Here is a 14,439-nt window from a genome sequence, read left to right as displayed (position 1 = left end):
ATAACTTGTTAAATTTTACTCCCTTTTTCTAAATTGGTATGAGATTTTTCTTGCGTTGTGTTTTCACTCTATTGCTGTTTGTGTGCTGCATAAATACTTTACACACACCATGGTGGAAGCAATCTGCAATTATTTTAGTGAGAACTAAGGCACTGCTTCCTCCCCCTTGGCGGAGTGGCAGGGGTTCTGTCTGGTTATGTGTTGCCACAGTGGCTGGGGTTTGCGCCTAACTGCATTGTGAGATAACTTGGTAAGAGAAACTCTTAACTAGGACAGGGCTGCCTAACACTGGTGCCGTGACACCCCTGGATCGTCTGAGGATGAACAGGAAAATACCCTTGAAATGATGGAGCAATTCAAAATGTATTGTGCTTACCTCTTCAAGGCTCATGGGGAGAATGACAAAGTTGGAAGATTATTATCTTGGTTAGCTAAACCAGACAAACAGAGCTCCCAGACACTCCAGATGTACAGTACAGACGACCACCTGGTGTATACACAAGCCAACATTATTAGGACCTTTTTAGATTATTACTCTCAACTTTACGCACAGCAGGGGTCAGTGAATATTCAAGCTCTCCCTAGTTATCATATTTGTTGAGACAAACAGGTTGCCTGCTGCTGTGGTGGCCCCCCTGGGTGGGGAGGTAATAGTTCCAGAATGGAGGTAGGGCATTTAGGCGCAGGATAGGGGTAAGGTGCCCAGATCGGCTGGCTTGCTCATCAAATGCTATGCAACTTTTGTCAATGTCCTTGCCCCTGTCCTGACCAAATTGTGTCATCAACTCTGGTTGTCTTCCATCAACAATGAGGGAGGCATCACTGTTCCCTCTCTTAAAAAGGTACAAGGCCAGAGACCAAGTGACATCCTACAGGCCCCTTGCTATACTTAACTGAGATTATAGTGTGCTAAGTCACATTATGTTTGTTAGAAATGGGGTTTCAGGTTGGCTAGGGTATGCACCTAAGCCATGCAGAACCCACCTACTCTAGTCAGGGCAAGGGAGTTACACGTCCAAGATAACCCCTGCTCACTCCCTTGGTGGCTCGGCACAAGCAGTCAGGCCTTACCCAGAGGCAATGTGTAAAGCGTTCCCACAACACACACAACACACAACACACTATCCCCACCACAAAGGAAACACAACATCAAGTTATATAAAAATAAACTGTATTGTTCACAACATTATTAGACCAAACACATGTCAGTAATATCCTGCTACCCAAGCAGTTGTCAGAACGTTACACAATAGTTACTCAGCGTAATCCAGCAATAGCCACACATAACACACAGGTTACTTATTATTCTGCAACATAAGCAGTAGTCAGGGATCACATTACTAAAGAAATGCACTTGTCATGAAAATATCATAAATGCCCATACCAGGAAAATCAGAAAACATATGGCAAGTCAAAAAGAACATATCAGCATGTCATGCCCATAAAAGGAACATCAGCTCACATATGTCACATTATACCCCAAAAACAGGTTACACATCAGTCCCTGCAAGTCCATAATAGGAACATCAGGTAAGGGCATTATCCCTAAAAAGTACCTGCTTTTGAGGAAAAGGCACCTTCAGTGCAGTGAAGTAAAACAAGGGGGCTCCTGCGCTCCTTGCACTAAACTGGGGCCTTGTGGTGATTTTTTTTTGGGGGGGGGGGTGGCACGCACCCCCTCTGTTTTTTTTCATATCAGGCCCCTCTAGGGGCCCACAATATCTGCAGGCCGCCCGGACCACAACAGGCCCACCCATGGAGGAGTGGGGGAGAAGGCACAACACAATTGGGGGCCCGGAGAGGGGACTTTGTGGTGTGGGGGCCTCCAGTGAGGCTTCTGCCCCGCCCGTGGTCTTGCAGAAACACAATCAGGGCTCCGGTGGGGCAGAGACTCTGATGAGGCTTCCTCCTCCACCCGACTTCTGCGGCACACACAGGAGCTCTGGTGTGGCAAGGAGCCTCCAATGAGGTTTCCTTCCCTGTCCATCTCCTCCAGACACAGAAAGGCCCACCCGGGCTGCTGCTGTGAGCAGGCACCAAAATGGGTGCCTGCTTCTGCCTCGGGGAAGCTCCTCAGACCTGGCTTCACACAGGGGCACGCTAGAAGCGCGCTCGCTCCTTTCTTTTGTGGTGTCCGGGGGTCCCGGTCGCGGTGGTGATTCTTCGCAGCGGTAAAGCGACTTCAAGCACAAATCCTCCAACTGGGAAGCACTCTCAAGGCGCTCCCAATAATTAGAGCAAAGCGCTATCCAGGCGTTAGGGGCTTAGAATGGTACACTCTCATTTGCCTCAGCCCAGGAAGAGTGCTCACGAGGTGCTAGACAGATTGTTGTAGGGGTCCAGGGCCACGGCACCCAGCCCCTGGGGGACACAACAGGAGGAGTACACGGCAGCAGGGCCCAGGAGCAGGCAAGCACAAAGGGTTGCAGGCAGTTGGTAGTTAATCCAAGTGACCAGGCAGGTCACAGGTCAGCACAGCAGTAGCAGTCCCAGGCAGTTCCTGGTGAGTCCCTCCCACAGCATCCTGTGTCCGTCTAAATTCAGTTCCAAAGTGTCTCCAAATTGTGGGGAAAAAATCCCTTGTACTTATACTCAGTTTTTGGGAGTGTGGTAACAAAGAAGGGGAGAGGAGGTTTCAAACAGTTACAACTGGTTCTAGGTGGGCCCCCTCTCTCCTCCAGCACAGGCTCCAAACATCAGTTGGGGGTAAACAACCCTTTTGTGTGAGGCCAGGGCACAGCCTTTACAAATGCATGTGTGCCCCGCCTCACCCTTCTCTCAGCCCAGGAAGACTATTCAAAATGCAGATGCACCTCTGTGACACCTCCACCCTCCCTGTGTACAGGCTGTCTGAAAAGTATGCACAAAGCCCAACCGTCACTCTGCCCAGATATGGATTGGAGACAAGCCGCAAAACACCAGAGTCATAAGCACAGAGAAATGCTCACTTTCCAGAAGTGGCATTTCTGTAATAGTAATAAAAAATCCACCTACACCAGTAAGCAGCATTTTTCACTACCATTACAATCATACCAAACATGCCTACGCTGCCCCTCATAAATCAGAAAATATCCCGAGACATAAGGCAGGGCATATCCAATGCAATCCTATGTGAAGGCAGCACTCACAGCAGTGAGAAACCAAATAGGCTGTTTGCCACTACCAGGACAGGCCACACAACCAGGCACATGTCCTGCCTTCTACATACATAGCACCCTGCCCATAGGGCTAGCTAGGGTCTACCTTAGGGGTGACGTATATGTAGTAAAAAGGGAGTTCTGGGCCTGGCAAGTAAATTTAGATGCCTGTCCCTGTGGCAGAAAACTGCGCACGCAGCCCCTGCGCTAGCAGGCCTGAGACAGGTTTTGAAAGGCTACTTCTGTGGGTGGTGCAAGCATCCATGCAGGCCCACTAGTAGCATTTAATTTATGGGTCCTGGGTATAGACATACCACTGTACAAGGGACTTACAGGTAAACTAAATAAACAAATTAGGTATAAGCCAATCATACAAACTTTAGAAGGGAGAGTGCCTGCACTTTAGCACTGATCAGCAGTGATAAAGTGCTCAGAGTACTACAGACAAAAGCGAGAGGCCAGATATAATAGGAGGAAGGAGGCAAAAAGTCAGGGGATTAACCTGCCAAAAGGGCCAGGTTCAACAATGGTCAACAGATTGCCCCCCCAATTTTAACAGACTTATCCATGATGATAAGCTGTGTTTTGTAGATAAGCGTAGCATGGTACCTGATGCCTGGCAATTGGTGCAGGCACTGCATACTCACCTGGTTGATTATCCCAAGGCCCTTGTAGTCTCAATAGATATGGAGAAGGCCTCTGATTCTTTAAGACAGGACTTCCTAAATGTCACAGTGGCCAGCATAGGGCTAGGTAACAGGTTCCTCTACAGGACATGTCTCCTATACTCTGCCCTGATGGCTCAGGTCAGTACCAGTCATGTTATCTTAGAACCCTGCTGGGTAGAGAGGGGCACACACCAGGGTTGTCCTCTCGCAACATTTCTCTTTGCTATACCTATAGAACCGGTGGGTCTCACGCTCCACACGGGGCAGCATTTTCGAGGACTATAAGTCAACGGCAACACCCTATATATTCCTCTTTATGCAGACGCCAGACATCTTTTAGGTTGATGGTCATGTAACAATGGTTTAGTTGTCAAATAACAATCGGTGCCTGTAGATATGAAGGAGGATAAGTTAATTTTGTGAAGGAATATATGATAGTGGGGTTATTTAATGGCATTTATTATGTTGTCTTTTATTTTAGTTTTTGTTTGAACAGGAGCGTTACGTACAAAAATATTTTATGTTGGTGGCAGAAGTGAATGTTGACCTAATATGGGGGGATTGGGACACAGGGTGAATGTAGAAACTTAGCTTTTTAGATTTGCAGCACAGCCACTATGTTATGTTATGTTATGTTATGTTAAGCGTGTTTGTATAGCGCCTAACTGCCCGAAGGCCTCGTAGCGCTTCTAATGCCATAGCGGAGATGAACTATTTATGTTCGTAGAAGAATTTAGATTTTAAATAGCCAGGTCTTCAGGTCCTTCCTAAAGGAAGTTTCTTGAGAATTAGATCTTATACTGAGAGCCAGGTTATTCCACAGCACAGCACCTTGATATGCCAGTGATCTTCCTCCCCATCTTGCTTTCCTCACCGATGGTACTATGACCAGGTTAGCTGATGAGGATCTGAGTGGCCTAGCTGGAATATAGACCTGTGCCAATGTTTTAAGCATTTCAGGACCCTTGTTAAAAAAGGCCCTGTGAATATGGCATAGGGCCTTGAACTGAATCCTCTCTTCAACAGGAAGCCAGTGTAAGGATACAATTCCTGCTCGTGTAGAGTATTGCTTGGGGATGTTTAAGAGTAGACGTGCCGCAGCATTCTGTACTCTTTGCAGTCTTTGGATAACATATTTAGGTGATCCTATAAACAAGGCGTTGCCATAGTCAATTTGAGAACCTATCAGCGCCTGAATGACCAATCTTCTAGCCAGAAACGGTAGTAGCGTTAGAACCTTCCTCAGCATCCTAAGCAGGGCAAATGAGGTTCCTGCTATTCTGTTGGCGTGTTGAGCCATTGATAATAGGGGATCCAGCCAGATGCCCAGGCTTTTGATAAGGCTTTTTGGAGGAGGCAGAGTGGAGGCTCCGTCTAGTAGGCTGGAATTAACTAAGGGCCTATTTTTCCCAAAGAACAGCACCTCTGTTTTTTCGTTGTTAAGCTTCAATTTACTTCCTGACATCCGGGTAGCCACTGCTTTCAGGCATGGTCCTAGTGCCGTACCCAAATCTGGTCACGCTTTCGAGAAGGAAACAACTAATTGGGTATCGTCTGCATATGAGACCAGTTTTACTCCAAATGGTTCCACGATCCCTGCTAGAGGCCGCATATAAACATTAAAAAGTAGCGGGCTCAAAGCCGACCCTTGAGGAACACCGCAAGTACTAAAGGTGCACTTGGAGATGTAAGATCTATCCAGCACCTGAAAGGATCTACCATATACGTATGAGCGGATCCATTCTAGTGCAATACCAGCGATTCCCCATCCCCGCAGTCTATCTGCGAGGATGTTTAGATCAACTGTATCGAATGCCGCGCTCAGATCCAGAAGGATGATCGCGGTTTCAATTCCGTTATCCATCCTTTTTTTTGCTTCCTCCGTAATGGCGATCAATGCGGTTTCTGTTCCATGCTTAGGCCTGAAACCCATCTGAGTGGGATGTAGGAGTTTTCCTTCTTCCAAAAGCATAGACAGCTGGCTGTGTACCTGCTTCTCCGTAAGTTTAGCCATTAGAGGTAACAGTGAGATTGGTCTATAGTTATTCAATAGTTTAGAATCTAAATTGGTTTTTTTTAGAAGAGGCTTCACAATTGCTTGTTTCCATGAGTCTGGAACCATACCAGAGACTAATGAGGTGTTAATAAGTTTGGTAATTAATGGGCCTAAGACTGGTAGTCCCATAGTTAAGATCTGGGGGGGCGCAGGATCCAACGGAGATCCTGATTTCATTGAATTCAGTGATTTTACCATTATATCCAGACTAATGGGCGTAAAATTTGTTAGGCGGATATCCTCCTGCCCCTCCTGATGCCCCATCTCCTGATCTTCACTTTGGGAATTGGGAAATGTTTCATAGATATTCTGAATTTTGCTTAAAAAGAAGCTTGCCAGATCCTCTACATGTTGCTGTGGGAAGTCCCTACTTTCTACTTCCTCAGTGGGGTTAATGAGGTCTTTTAAGGCATTAAATATCTCTTTAGGAGAATTAGCTGCTGCCTCAATTTTTCCAGCGTAGTATGCCGCCTGTGTTTTCCTAATTTCTGAATGGTAATCTCGAATCGTGATCTTATACTCCTTTTTGGCGGAGTCATCCTGGGTATATCTCCATTTCCTTTCTAGTTTCCTTCAGCCTCTTTTCTTCTCCAAGAGGCTAGCATTAAACCAGGGTGCCGATTTCTTTCGAAATGTATTTTTGGTGTAGGAAAAGGGTATAGTTTCGTCCAGACTATCCTCTATCCATTTATTCATTTAGTTTATAAACTAAAACATATTTGTCATCTTTAGCTCCCTGTTGCATTCGTTTGGTATCGAATGTTTGTTTTCTTCAATTACATTTTGCAAAAAAAGCCTTCACCTGGTGTGACAACCTTTTCATAATAAGTGAAATTTAGCTCCCAACACTATTGTCGGGAAAGCTTATTTTTTTGTTATCTTTGAGAGAATCATAATGTTTACAACTTTGTAAAATGATGCATGATGATGTGGCTGAGTTATAGGACTGACAATGTGAATCACATGTAAATGTTTGTGCCTGGGTGCATGATGGTTGTGTGTTGGCACACAATGGTAGGTGTGTTGGTGTATGATGGTGGCTATTAGGGGATTATTTGTTGTGCATATGTATATATCTTGGTAAGTGTGAGCATGTGAATGTGGTTATTTGGTGGGAGTGTGTGGGCACATACTATTGGCTGTGCAGATATATAATCATGCATCTTTGGAGAAGTTATGTGAATATGTGATATTTGTAAATGTTCATGTATTGATGGTTGAGCAGAAATCTAAGGGTGCGTGTGCAGTCAGATATGGTGTTGGGTGGGTAATATATGATGGCGGGTGTAATAACCTATATAGATGAGCATATTGGTATAATATGGTAGCACTGTTGGACATGATGCTGGTTATCTGGACGTATGATACAGGGTGTGTTGGTGTATGATGGTGGGTATTAGGGTTTATGTTGGTTGTATGGATACATGATGGTACGTTGGTAAATCATGTCAATTGTACTGACGTATGATGATGTGTGTTGATGTATGATGTTGGTTGTGTTGGTGTATGATGGTGTGTGTTGGTGTATGACTTTCCTTATGTTGGCATATGAAGTTGGGTACGTTGCTTTATGATAGTGGGTGTTTTGGCATTTGAGGTGGTGCACTGGCATATAGGGGCTCATTCTGAGCCCGGCGGGCGGCGGGAGCCGCCCGCCTGGAGGGAGCCACCAAATGACCGCACCGCGGTCAAAAGACCGCAGCGGCCATTCAGACATTTCCTCTGGGCCGGCGGGCGCTCTCCAAATGAGCGCCCGCCGGCCCAGAGGAAATGCCCCTGCAATGAGGACGCCGGCTCAGAATTGAGCCGGCGTAGTTGCAGGGGTGCGACGGGTGCAGTTTGCACCTGTCGCGTATTTCAGTGTCTGCATTGCAGACACTGAAATACACAGTGGGGCCCTCTTACGGGGGCCCCTGCAGTGCCCATGCCATTGGCATGGGCACTGCAGGGGCCCCCAGGGGCCCCGCGGCACCCCCTACCGCCATCCTGTTCCTGGCGGGAGACCCGCCAGGAACAGGATGGCGGTAGGGGGTGTCAGAATCCCCATGGCGGCGGAGCGCGCTCCGCCGCCATGGAGGATTCCCCCGAGCAGCGGGAAGTCGGCGGGAGACCGCCGACTTTCCGCTTCTGACCGCGGCTGAACCGCCGCGGTCAGAATGCTCGTGGGAGCACCGCCAGCCTGTTGGCGGTGCTCCTGTGGTCGGTGGCCCTGGCGGCCACCGGCCGCCAGGGTCAGAATGACCCCCATAATGTCAGTTACATAGACATACAATGGTGGATGTTTTTTTATATGATGTTGGGTTTGGTGATATATGACATGGATATGTTGGGAGTATGGCAGTGGGTTCAAGTTGTAAGATGGTGGCTATGTTGGCATGTGAGGATGGCTGTGTTAACATATGAAGGAGAGTGTGTTTTTGAATGAATGTTGGTTGTGTGGATCTATGGTAGTGGGTGTATCGACATCAGATAGTGGTTCTGTAGACATCTAATCACGGTTGCGTGGATCTACAATGTTACCTGTGCTGATTTCTGATACTGGATGTAAGTAAGGGTGTATGATGTTGGTTGTCAGGATATATGATAGTGAGTGTGTTGCATATGATGTTGGTTGCATGGGTGTATGGTGTGGTGGTAGTGCAGTGATCTATAATATTAGCAGTGCAGGTGTATAAAGTGAGCACATAGGTGTATGACAGGTTTGGGAGATATGATGATGAGTGTACTGGAGTATGTTTGTAGTGCGGGAATATGATGTTATGCATACCAGTGTGGGCTTATGATTGTTCGAATGTATGATGGTAGGTTTGTCCCTTCATGTCTAAATCGTCCAAAAAAACAAAACATAAAATAGAAAAAGAACTAAAAATGTAAATAATGTAAACTTTTTTAAATTAAATATTCTTAACATGTCTTAATAAAAACATTCTAGGATATAGTAACACATAGGAAGCTAACACCAATCCAAACCATTAAGAAGTAAACAAAAAAATCAAATACACAATAGTTAAGTGTGGCAGAGCTTTTGTATGCTAATGATGCATAGTACATGCAAGACAGGCCTGACCGCATGCAAAAATGATTTAATTTAGCATCAAAATATGTGTGTTAGACGCCCAGCCTAGAAAAACGACCTGTTTGAAAGGGGGAGCAAACAAATATGCTTGTTTGCCATGCTTTCAGTTTAGAAACTTCATATTTTGGACACTTTTCGTAAGTAACAGACAGAGAAGGAGAACTTTTCACTTCTCCGGTGCATGTGTTGCAATCGCAGTTGTAGGTGAATATGACCTTGCAGAGATCTGGCTTGGAAGGAAGAGGAAAAAAATAGCATTAGCTTCTTTAACTCCTGTATGCTTCTGCAAAGAGCTATTGCGTGGCATTTCTTGCAGCAAAGCAGGTGCCAAGCACAAGTTACCTCCTCCCCTCTGATAAGCCACCACTGGCAAAAAAGCTATATAAGGTACCACTGCAGAGACAGGGTTAGACACATGGACAAGTTGGAAAGAGGAGATAATGACAGGATAAAATCTGACTCCTGATCTGGTGACAGGGCGGGTAACTATCCACAGCTTTGAATGGCTGAAACCATTACAGATACACTGGATAGGGAACAGACTAATAGGGCAGTGATGTATGATGAAATATGATCGGGATTTCCTATTTTGATTTGTGTATTATTTGCTAAATTGTTTGTAATAATCATGATAATTCTGTACCACCTTTTTATGTAGACAAGTACTGTATAATAACATAACTAACCATATAGTAGTGAAATAAGAAATCCCTGTATCTGCAAATTGATTCAGGGTACCAGGGTGGGACCATTTCATCATAATGTGAGAATCTTGGCAGGTTTGGTTTAACACTCCTAATCTAGTAAAGCATATCTCTTTAGAAGAGGGGTGAAAGACACATGCATGTTCTCCTTTTCTTGAAAAAATTTACATTTACGTTTGAGAATAAAGAGGTCTACCAGATGGGACTGAAAAATATTGGGTCAACACAAAAATCTTCTAACTATAATCCTATTAACATTTGGAAAAATACATATATTTTGTAGTGGGTCAGATTTACCATTCTAACTCCAATCTAATAAACACTGTGCAAAATGAGTGCTTTGAGGTGAATCACATTAACAGTTCTTACTCCAGTCCAAAGACAGTTGGTGAAAGCGAATATTTTTGGAGTGTATATTTACTATTCTAACTCCAGACAAACAAACATTCAGGAAAAGTGCATGCAATGTGAGTCAGATTTGCTATTGTAGTTCCAGTCCAGCAACTATTGGGGAAAATGTATAAATTGGGGGACTGAGGGGGTCAGATTTGCAATTCTAACTCCAATCTAACACACAATGAGGAAAGTGCTTACACTGAGTGAAGTCAGATTTACTATTCTAATTCCAGTCTCACAAAAACTGGGGAAAGAGCATGCGTTGAGGAGGTCAGGGTAATTATTCTAATGCCATTCCAACAATACAGGGTTAAGTGGATAAATTGGGGTTGGGGACAGACATACAATTCTAGCTGGATTCTAACACACGTGAAAAGTGCAATCATGGGGAAAGGTGATAGATTTACTATTCTAACTACTGCCTAATCCATACTTTTGGGGGGAGGGGACAAATGTACTATTCTAATTCCAATCTAACATGGGAAAACATTCATAAAATGAGGGGGCTTTTTTATAATTGTAGCTCCAGTCTAACAAATATCGCGGAAAGTGCACAAGTAAGGGGTTTATGATTACTATTATAACAAGCAATGTGGGAAGTGCATACATAGAAGAGGTCATATTCATTATACGTTACAACATTTTTCAGAAATCTACATGAAAACTAAAACTATACTTCAACTGAAAATAATAATATTTTTAAGGACAATTTAAGACATTTTGAAAATTGTACAAATATACCAGAATTGTAAAAATTGTTATGACATTATTAATTTGTAAATTAAAAACTATCTCTCAAACCTACTCTAGAACACTCAAACGTAGAAAGGTAATACAATCTGTTATGATAATGATGTTTTTTTACAACAAAAACGATTACATTTTTAAAAAAAGTAACATACTTAACCCTTAGAATAAATAAAAAGAGCTAATATTTAAAATAAACACCCCAACACCCTCCCAATATGCCCCACAAATTGTACCAAAAACAAAAAATATTTTCAAAGTGAACATATCACATAATACAATAAATTAAAACAATAAAAATGATAAATAAAATATTCAGATACAAATTGACATAATTATGAATCAAGTAATTTAAATAAAACATAATTTAATAAACACAATATCCACCCAGTCCCCAAATAAACCTTACATTCCAAATATAAAAAGAAATACTTTTGAAATTATAAAGCACACAAGCAAATGAAAAACAAAGCCAAGCATTACACATTTAACATAGTAAACAATTAACAAAGTGTATTATATATTTTCAAAGCAACAGGGTGCAGTGAATGTAAAAGGTAGGACATGTATTGGTGTGTTTTACAAGCCTGGTAGTGGAATACTGTCAAATTTGTTTTTCACTATTCCCAGACCTTTCTCTCCCATAGGTTAACACAGGGATTGCCTTTAAATACATTTTAAGTGTAATTTCCTAGGGGTAACAGATAGAGATATGGAGTTTTAGGACTCTGAACTTAATTTTTAAAAAATACATCTTTTGGTAAAGTGGGTTTTTAGATTGTGAGTTAAAAAATTCCACTTTTAGAAAGTGGGAATTTTCTTGCTTAACCATTCAGTGCCTCTGCTTGGCTGCTGAATCCACGACTGGGTCAGACTGACAGTTGGGCTGTTTGAGAATTCACTCTGGCCAGTAACACAAAGGAAGCTGAGGAGTGTCCTGCATATCCTGATGGGTCTTCCTGGGCTAGTGGAGGGAGGAGCTGACACATGCACATGAATAGGGCTGTGCCTGTCCTTACACAAAGCAGTCTCTAACCCCCTACAGTGGGTCTTTTTGGTGGGAGAGGCAGGGTCTTGTGCACTACAAAGACTTGCTTGATGTTTGCCTACTTCAAAGGCAGAAGTGAGTGTAAGTATTAGACTGCTGACCCCACAACTTTAGAACACTCCTGGATTGAGGACATTCTGCCAGAGAGAAGAGCTGGATGTTTGATGAGGACCTGCCACTTTACCTGTTGCTTTGCTGTGCCTGCCTGCTGCTTCTGCTTTTTCCCTATGAGTGACAGGACTGGACTTTGCTTTCTACATCCTGATTTCCAGGTATCTCCAAGGGTTTGAACTGAGCTTGCCTCCTGTTGTGAAGACTTCATCTGCCAGTGCCTGGGCTCTTCAGCTGAGAGTCCTGATGTGCTAATTTGTGCCAAATCCAGTCTCTGGGCCCTTAGAAGTGGAAGCTGGAAACCTGAGTGAAAATCCACACACCAGAGCAGTTGCAGCAGAAAAATCAATGCAGTGACTGTACTGCAGCTGAAAAATCAGCACAGCACAGCACTGATGAAATCGAAGCAACATCTGCTTCAGCACGGCTTAATCGTTATCGTGTGTCCAGACTTTACAAGCATCATCTGTGGGCGTCAAAACTTCAAACATCACCGCACAGACCCGAGGCTGCCTGTCTGGAAATCGACGCATCCCTAACCTCCGAGGAACAAATTGATGCATTGCTTACCCGATGGATAAAGAACTGACTCATGGCCTCACTTGCTAGTAAGGAATCAATGCATTCCTTGCTCTTCTGATGCACCCCTGAGGCTTTATTTCTGATACATACCAGGTACTTTGTGCTAAAACAACAAATCCATTGATTCTTAAGGATTAAGGCTCTTTTTATTTACAAAATTTGATATCTCTTTTTGTGTAACTTGGATTTTTGACGTTTTTATCTTGTTTGAGTTAGAGAAATATTGGCTATTTTTCTAAACTGGTGTGGAGTCCTTTTGCTCACTGTGTTACTGTATGTGTTTGTGCAAATACGTTACACATTGCCTTTGAGATAAGTCTGACTGTAGGAAAGTGCCACTGTTGGCATGGTTACCCCCCACTTTTTGCCTAATGTTTTTTTTTTACAACACATTTTATTGAACTTTATTAAGAACAATTAGGCACTTCCAGAGCTCCACAGTGATGATCTTTGTTCGACATTAGCCAAAGGTTATCAATATCTTGAATAACGTGTACAGCACACTATTGCAAAACTGTGGAATTATTGCTGCATGGGATTCGTGTCAACAGTCAGGGAAGATAATCCATTCCCTAGCTCCCTGCGAACTCCCCTTTTCTAACCATCTTGTTTTAATTTGTTTTCGTTACATTGTGCTTCAGCTCCGGTGCCTCTCCCCTTCACTCTACCTCCTTCCTATATGCTCCCTGCCATCCCAATTCTCCTGTGTACTCTTTGGGTCTAATCTCTCATATTACTCAAAGCCCTCCAGTGTGCTCCACTCCTAAATTATTGTCTGTCCCTGCAGGTTATATTCCTTGCAATATCATTGTGTACTCGTTATATGATAAAGCAATGTGTTGTATCATGTTGATCATTGATAAAGAGGATAACATATCATTATGTGGTGTATTACCCAAATCTTCTAACCGAAATACTAAAGCAATCCAAGCCCGAACTCTCTCAATCAACCCCTGACCTCGCTTGACCTCTCAGTCTCTCACCATCTCCTCAGGATTTACCCACTTTATTACTTCCCTCTTCCAGGTCTCGTTTTGGGGGCCCCTTGTTTGTTTCCAATTTCTAGTTATCTCTCTCTTTGCAATCAATAGCGCTACGACTTGAAATTGGTTAGTCACTTTTTGTCTGGGCGTGTGTAGGCAACCGCTGATTGAACAATATTTGGGATTATATGGAGCCTGCCGCTCCATGACTTCAGCTCGTGTACCAATCACTGAGTGCCAGAAACCCCCCAAAACTGTCCACAAAGGTCCACAACATATGAAAAAACTCTACTGCTTCCTCTCCACATCTTGGGCATTTGGCTTCCATAACATTAAAATGCCGTCACAGCCTTCCCAATGTCAAACATGCTCTATGTAGTGTATATAGGTTAATGAGGTTGAACCTAGTATTCCTAGATACTTTGGTTACTCAGGACAATATGTTCTCCCACTCAACCGCTGTGACCTCTGTGCCCAGGTCCTCTTCCCACTTCAATTTAAGGCAGCTGAGAGGTTGACAAATGGCCGCTCTCATTTTCCCGTATAAGAAAGTCACAGCTTTATATGTACCTTCACTACTAGTCAAGTATTGACAAATCTTGGAGAGGGAAGGTTCTGTTCGTCCTGTGTGCCAGTGTATAGCGATTGCAAAATCGAGTCCTGAACTCTTCAAATGGTAACAGTGCGTCTGCCTCACACAACATTCCTATGGATGTTGCTCCCGTCTCCACCCATCTAGCTAGTCCGCCCCAGTCACCTCCATTTGGTAAAACTGCTAAAAAGTGAATTGGACTCTCCAGAGCGTAAGTTCTAGTTTCATTTGTTCAGTGGAGGTAGCGCAACCAGCAGGACCGTAATACTCTTAGTTCCGCTGGTAATGTCAGGGCTGGGGGGCCAAGCCGGAGAAACGCCCGGGCCAGATTAAGTAGGT

Source organism: Pleurodeles waltl, chromosome 8, assembly GCF_031143425.1.
Source record: "Pleurodeles waltl isolate 20211129_DDA chromosome 8, aPleWal1.hap1.20221129, whole genome shotgun sequence".
NCBI lineage: Eukaryota > Metazoa > Chordata > Amphibia > Caudata > Salamandridae > Pleurodeles > Pleurodeles waltl.
The sequence above is the reverse complement of the archived record's forward strand: the minus strand, read 5'-3'. Positions refer to the sequence as shown.